A 6,733-nucleotide genomic window follows, 5' to 3' on the forward strand; every position below is an offset into this window, starting at 1 on the left:
GGAACACTGATTTGCTACATTATTGCTGCTTTCAGATACAGGTTTTACTAATACTAATACTAATCTCAACCCTTCTACTCCACTCAAAAGGTCAAAGGCTGTCCGAAATTCATGTCCTTAATTGTGAATTATTAATTGAACACTTTCCAGTTAAACCTGCAAGGACAAATACGTCACCATGAGGCATGGACAGTTCTTACATTAACGTGTATTTTCCCTGATAAAGTTGGGACCTCAACTTTACTGCCAAGAATTGCTTGTAACAGAAGTAAACCCCAAAGGTCAAGGAACCAGGTTACAGATATTTATTGGAATAACAGGGAACTGAAGCCAGCAAAAAAAAAAAAAAAAAAAAAAACACACACAGTAATGATGACATGAATAGAAAAGTCATGACTGATAGTAATGCACAAGTAAATAATAGTTCAGTACTATAATCATAAAGTTGAAAGAAAGTTGAACAAGCTGTTGGGAAATAAGCAATCAGGAAGAATGAAATCAGAGGCGTGAAAAGACAGTCTTGAAGGAATTAATTGCCCCTCATGGTTGCCAATGGTTACTGGCAAAAATCCTCCAAGATACAACAAAATCTTGAATGAGAATACCATATAGCAATTCTAATATTTCTCCTAGAACTTTCAAAAGGAAAGAATTGGAGAATAATAGTTGTATATTGACAAAGTGAAGAAAATCGAACAGTTCATCTTATTGAACTAGAAAAACCTTTCAAAGGTCGTAAGATGCCTAATAACCATTAGCAAAAATAACTACCTGTATACAAGTGCACCTAATAATCACGCACTTGCATGCGAGTATGGTAGTGTCCAGTCCACTTAGCCCATTGTCTTCAATTGTAATGTTAGAAGACTTTCACACTTAAATATCAGCCCAAACTCCCATCTTTTCTATGTGGGACAACGCACTTTTACTTTGTTTTACAAACAAACTATCAACACATGCCACGACAATGAGGTATTAATTTCAGTGTACGCCAACAATAATTAAAGCTAATATCAATTAAAGTTTTAAGATTTTACAACCATCAAGATAGATGAGAGGAATTACTAACCTAAACACAAACAGGATTTCAGATATGGCATGAGCTAAAGCTAGGGAAGGGAACTTTCTTATAAGTGGAACGAGAGGCAAAAACATAATATGCTCAATAGTTTTGTTCTCACTTGTATGGCTAATTTCTGAGACCACATATACATCTTCACTGCATCTGGTAAAGGTACGATTTTCAGCCACCTGCGTGAGCACAGTTACTAATTACGTGCACATTCGGTTGGCAATCTGACAGTGATGCAGGTGACCGGTTATGTAATGCAAGACTTCGAAATGTTCCACTATCACAACCAAAATTCTTTGATGGTAGTCACAGTTTCTGGGACAAATTCCAGATAAATCATATGACAGACTTCAAATAAAAATGATGCTATAAAGCTACACAGGAAAGCTCCAACGACAGCAGGATAAAGCTTCTACCATTGAGTGAGATCAAAGTTATCCTTAACATCTTTATTACCATACAACCAGAAAAGAAGAGGGGATCATGCCTTTAATTTGATGAATAAGTGCCAGGTAGACTCCCATGAGCTCCAGCATTACCAGCTTCTGGCACGCGAATTGTATGTCCTGAATCCACACCTACTCCATTCAGGAATGGAAGATATCAGGTTACCCACTGAAGATAGTTTTGTTCTTTAATAAAGGCAATCCATGCTCATGACATGAGGATCTATGTCATATGTCCCGACTGCATTGATTTACCCTGTCAGCCATTTGAAGTCTCCTGAGACCATATGTGTCATAGACATATTTGTTTTATGAACATTGGTCATAAATGAAGATGTCCTTAAAACAGGCCATATCCCAAGAGAAAAGATAATGGCTATGTTAGCAAATTAGGAAAACACATTATGACATATGAAGATGGTCATGTTGCACCATTATACGCATGCACAATAAATAAATTTACGAGTCAGCTCTTTAGACAGGCAAAATGTGGAAATGGCAACTTATCTGAAAAACCCAAGATATCAGAAAAGCTTTTCTATGGTGGCACTTTTTAACATTCAAATATTCTTACACTTCCTCTCTTGGTAGGTTAAGAGTCAGCCACGTGAGGCTACTAAGAGACCTGGAAAATAACGCAGGACATTCTGCTCACCATGTCGTAATAAGGGATCCTAGTCAACTTATTTAAAAGCATATACTATTATATTAACGTGCTGTTTGATATTAAATGTTCTGACATCCTAACTTTCAGAACACCAGCACAAGTGTGCGGTGCGGAGAGAAAGAGAGAGAAGAGAGAGAGAGAGAGAGAGAGAGAGAATTTTTACAGTATTCAGGTTAATAATGCATAAGATGAAGATATCCAAACGAATAATAATTATTGAAAAGCATAAAGCTAGTCATGCTCTCATTTTGGGAAAAAGCATCATGATGCTTGAGATAAAGCAAACTCCTGCGACAATGAACTTTGCATGTTCACTAACACTAAATGATACAGACAAGTATCATGATGCTACTGAAGCCGCATGATGGTGACAAAAAAGATCCTTAATGCTTAAGCTGTTTTTTTCCCTGACCAGACAACTTGTGCGGGACATGGTTCATATTTCAGACACACATCCCATTGCATTTTACTAGTGTTATTTCTCCTGCAGCCATCACATGGAGCAGTAAAAGCCTAGCAGTGTCAACAAGAAATTATTTCCTTACAGAGGGGAAATGCTTCAAGATCATCAGAGAATCAACCATGAGCAGTGCATAACACTGTAGGAAGAAAATGGGAGTAACAGAACTTGGCTCCGTGAATGTTGCAATCATCCGAGAAAGGTAGTTCAAAAAATATAGGTTTAACAACACAGCCTGAACCCATGTGCATGTAATTTACACTCAAACCAGAATATTAAAGCAGTGAATCCTATAGAAGCACGTTTTGACAGTAATAACAATATTCACAGATGTTGCATGCATATAACTTAAAGAACTGAGGCCATAAAGCTGTAAAATGAGCATGCACAACCTGTTCACTCCCAGATCTCAAGTCTCAACCCAGTTAGCCTTATTCATCATTTTACATCTTCACAGAAAGGATGCATCGAACACAAAAACCACAAGACTCTGTCAGAGATTAATAACTCTGACCTACCTGAAAGAATTGTAACTTTAATTTCCTTAGTGCCTTCAAGAACTCCTGATCCCCCACATGAAATGCATTGCTCCTACCCAAAGTTACTAAGTATTGGAAGCTTCACCAAGAAAACTGAAATTAAAGCAGGAACTGGAGAAATGATGTTAAACCTTGACAACTGACTTCGAGCCTTTACAGGTAGTGCATGTCATTGGAGTAAATGGGGAGATTTTTACCTAATAGCAAGGAAGACAAAGTACATGTCATATATACGAATGTGATGGTCCATCAAACTTCTGATGAATCACACAATTATCCTGGTGAGCAAACGGTTCAGAAGAACTCAACAATTAATCAGCATAATTGCAGAGCTCATGGAAGCTCTTACCCTCCCAATGCCACTGCAAGTTGGACATACTCTCACCTCGACAGCAGGTGAACAAGCCCACCCATCTGCAATTACCATGTAGACATATCGTCATGATTTTGCTACAGGAAATGTACTAAAAGAAAAACCCTGCAAAGTAACTAATAAAAATCAAAGGATATCATAAGCAAAATCAAAGATCAGTAACTGGGATTTTCATATGGTTATGTACAGCCACTGATAAAAAAAATCACAGTAAATTTAACTCTCATTAGAGGCATAATTGCCCTACACTTTCCAGGCACCTCAATTTTTGCCAATTCTTAGAAGCCACCTCAACCAATCGTAAATCTTGCTTCTCATATATAATAAATTATCCATGCTTTTCATCATACTTTTAGGTTCTACGTGGACAAGCCAAAACCTTCAAAAAGTGCAAAAACTAATCACACATTGGTTGAAAAACCTTTAGCAAGCAAACGGGACCAGAGCAGCAGAGTACCAGTGAGCATAAATTGATCACATTTTTAGCATCTAAAGCTACATATATAATCAATTTGATCTCCAAGAGACATTGCAGAAACAAGAGGTTGAAGGATGTACTGTCACTGTAACCAGTGTGATAAAAAATAAAAAATACCAAACTCGACTAACCAACAAGTATCACAAGACATTTGACAAAGGAAACATCTTTGTGCACTCTTCCACAGCTTTGAGGAAAGAAAATATCAGTTCCACCTATAAATTTTCAACATAACGTGGGCATTAATCCTACAATATTATCTCATTAAGCAAACAAGATAAAGGGTGGAAATCCGGGTAATATTATCTCATAAACAAAGAAGACCAAGAGTATAACTGTGAACCTCAACATCAGATGCAAATCGATCCATCTTGTCCTGAAAATTCTGATATGACACCAAATGTTTCTTTAGCTAAATATCATGGATCAGAAGATTGGAAGATACTGACGTGTGGCACACTTGGAATTACCCCAGAAAAGATCTTGTGGAATGAACTAGAGAAATGCCTTTCATAATAACGTGGAAACCCCTCAGCATCTCCTTCACCATATTCAACATTTTCTGAACTTCCACGGCATTTCTTCATTAAATTAATGTAAAAAGCACAATGAGCAAAACACGCTCTTATGAATGCAGCTGTGCTTTCAGATGCTAAGTTCACTATGTCATTCAGTTAAAAGTAGAAAGAGTGAGAGATTTTACTTTGTCGTACTCTGCTCTTTTTCCAGGACTTTGCAAAGCCTGAGATTAGTTGAAAAGGCAAGAAAGAAAAATTGTCACCCCAAACGTATCAGACATCCAAACAGCATGTGAAAATCTGTGGAAAAAGTTTTCCTCCACTGGCATCTAATCAATTAGCCAAACCTCATAAACATCTCTTATCTTTTGTAATTCCTCTTTGCAGAACGATCATTATTATTTGCATCAGGATGGTACTTCTTTGCAAGCTGCATGGCATACAAGCCAAAAAACAAATCAAATATAGGATGCACATAACAACTAAAGAGGTGCCATGGCACAAACAATTTATTGAAGAAGTTCAGTCAATTATATTAATCAAAGTGGCTGTGGCACTTAAATATTAGGAACATCCACTGTACTCTGTAAACATAAAGGGAAGGAGTTGACTGAGAAGCAGCAGGAGACTGTTGATGTACTTCTCTTATTTTCTTTCTGGTTGAAACATGTATGATCAACAAGAATATGTGATCTACTTATTAACATCAGCCTGACCTCCACAGAGAAAAAGTAACAAAGAACCGCTTACTGCTCATTACCTCCACAGAGAAAAAGTAACAAAGAACCGCTTACTGCTCATTATATGTTAAGATGCCGGTGTTCAGTTCAGGCACGTTAACAAAGAACTGCTTATTATCATACCATTGTTACATTGACTTTTGGAAGTAAGAATAATAGTTGAACCTTTGTGGTAGATCTCAAACCATTCATCCAGACAACTCATTTGTTCTTTCCATGAACTCTTTCAAAATTTACATTACATAATTCTTGCAGAATACTGAAATTCAGAGCTCTTAAAATTCATTTTCCGGAAAATTGCCTGAAAGAGTTTTAGCATTAAAGAACTTCTTTAAACTTCACGAAAGTACTCCATGTCACAAGCTGTAATTGTAACTATTTATAGTCACCGGCAAGCCCAAAATCAATTTCTCAACAAAAAAATATTCTTAAGCTCGACTAATCAAATTATAGCATTAGCAGACCTATGTTCTAACATTATATTTGCAATGATCGGCCATAACTCAGTGGAATAAATTTCAATTCTAAGGCATCTTATGTGCATAGAAGCGGATGAAGAACTAGCTCCACACATAACAAAGAAATATAATACCCAGGAAACCCATCTCTTTTTGTCATTTTGTGAGCGCATCATTTGTTAAAATGGCGTTTATCATAACTTAAACTAGTGTACCAAAGAACAAGCATTCTCAATGCAATGGTATGTGTTAGAATATGTAAATAATAAATCAAGCTTTCATTTAAAAGCTTAAGTTTTTAGAACAGTTAGCAGTGGTCTCACAAATTCTCACATGATACTAGAACTAGGAGATCCTGAGGTCGAATTTTCGAGGCCCCTATTTGCCTCCTCAATCGAATATTTCCACGCTTTAAGCTAAGGCCAAAGTCCAACCTACCTACAATCTCATAATATGAATTGGTTAAAAACCACTGTGATTCCCATTAGTTTCCCTCGACTACATTTAGTACAAAAGATCTACCCACCACATGAAAAGCCTTCTTAATCTCATCGTGTCTGGCATCCTCTGAAACACCAAGAACATCGTAGTAGCTTCTTTTGGGGTAGCGATGAGAACCTGCAATTATACGAACAGACCAACACCTGAATTTCATGAATCACTTCAATCAAATGAATTAGTCGCTTAAACCAAAACGAAAGAGAGAGAAAAAAAAAAAAAAAACAAACAAACAAACAACAAGGGAAGTAAGAAAGACTGCTCCATAGGTAGCAAATGACAGAAGCACACCTGTTGCATGAAGAAGCCGATACTTCCATGGCGACCTCAAGGTCTCACAATCAACAGGATTCTTCCCAGTTAGAAGAAAAAAAAAAAGGAACCTGCGACTGTACGAAGCTGATCGATGAAAAGCTTCAGCTACTTCCGTTCATGAGCTAAGCAGTAACTACATCATCGCAGGGAAGAAAAAGAGAGAAAGAAA

General features: G+C 37.0%; 1 long non-coding RNA gene across 11 annotated transcripts; it reads right to left on the bottom strand.

Moving 5' to 3' along the window:
* Nucleotides 1-329: 329 nt before the first annotated feature.
* LOC108960242 lies at nt 330-6,685 on the bottom strand. 11 transcript variants are annotated; one of them, XR_005547460.1, is made up of 6 exons: nt 6,541-6,685; nt 6,278-6,369; nt 4,901-4,983; nt 4,739-4,777; nt 3,534-3,598; nt 330-3,381 (listed from the first exon to the last, which is right to left on the bottom strand). It is a non-coding gene; the product is annotated as an uncharacterized LOC108960242 (long non-coding RNA). The 11 variants fall into 11 exon arrangements; XR_005547463.1 differs by having other exon boundaries at nt 330-3,236; nt 3,316-3,381; nt 3,534-4,983; XR_005547461.1 differs by adding an exon at nt 3,382-3,441 and having other exon boundaries at nt 330-3,263; nt 3,534-4,983.
* Nucleotides 6,686-6,733: the final 48 nt, after the last annotated feature.

Source organism: Eucalyptus grandis, chromosome 11 (genome assembly GCF_016545825.1).
Source record: "Eucalyptus grandis isolate ANBG69807.140 chromosome 11, ASM1654582v1, whole genome shotgun sequence".
NCBI classification, from domain to species: Eukaryota; Viridiplantae; Streptophyta; class Magnoliopsida; order Myrtales; family Myrtaceae; genus Eucalyptus; species Eucalyptus grandis.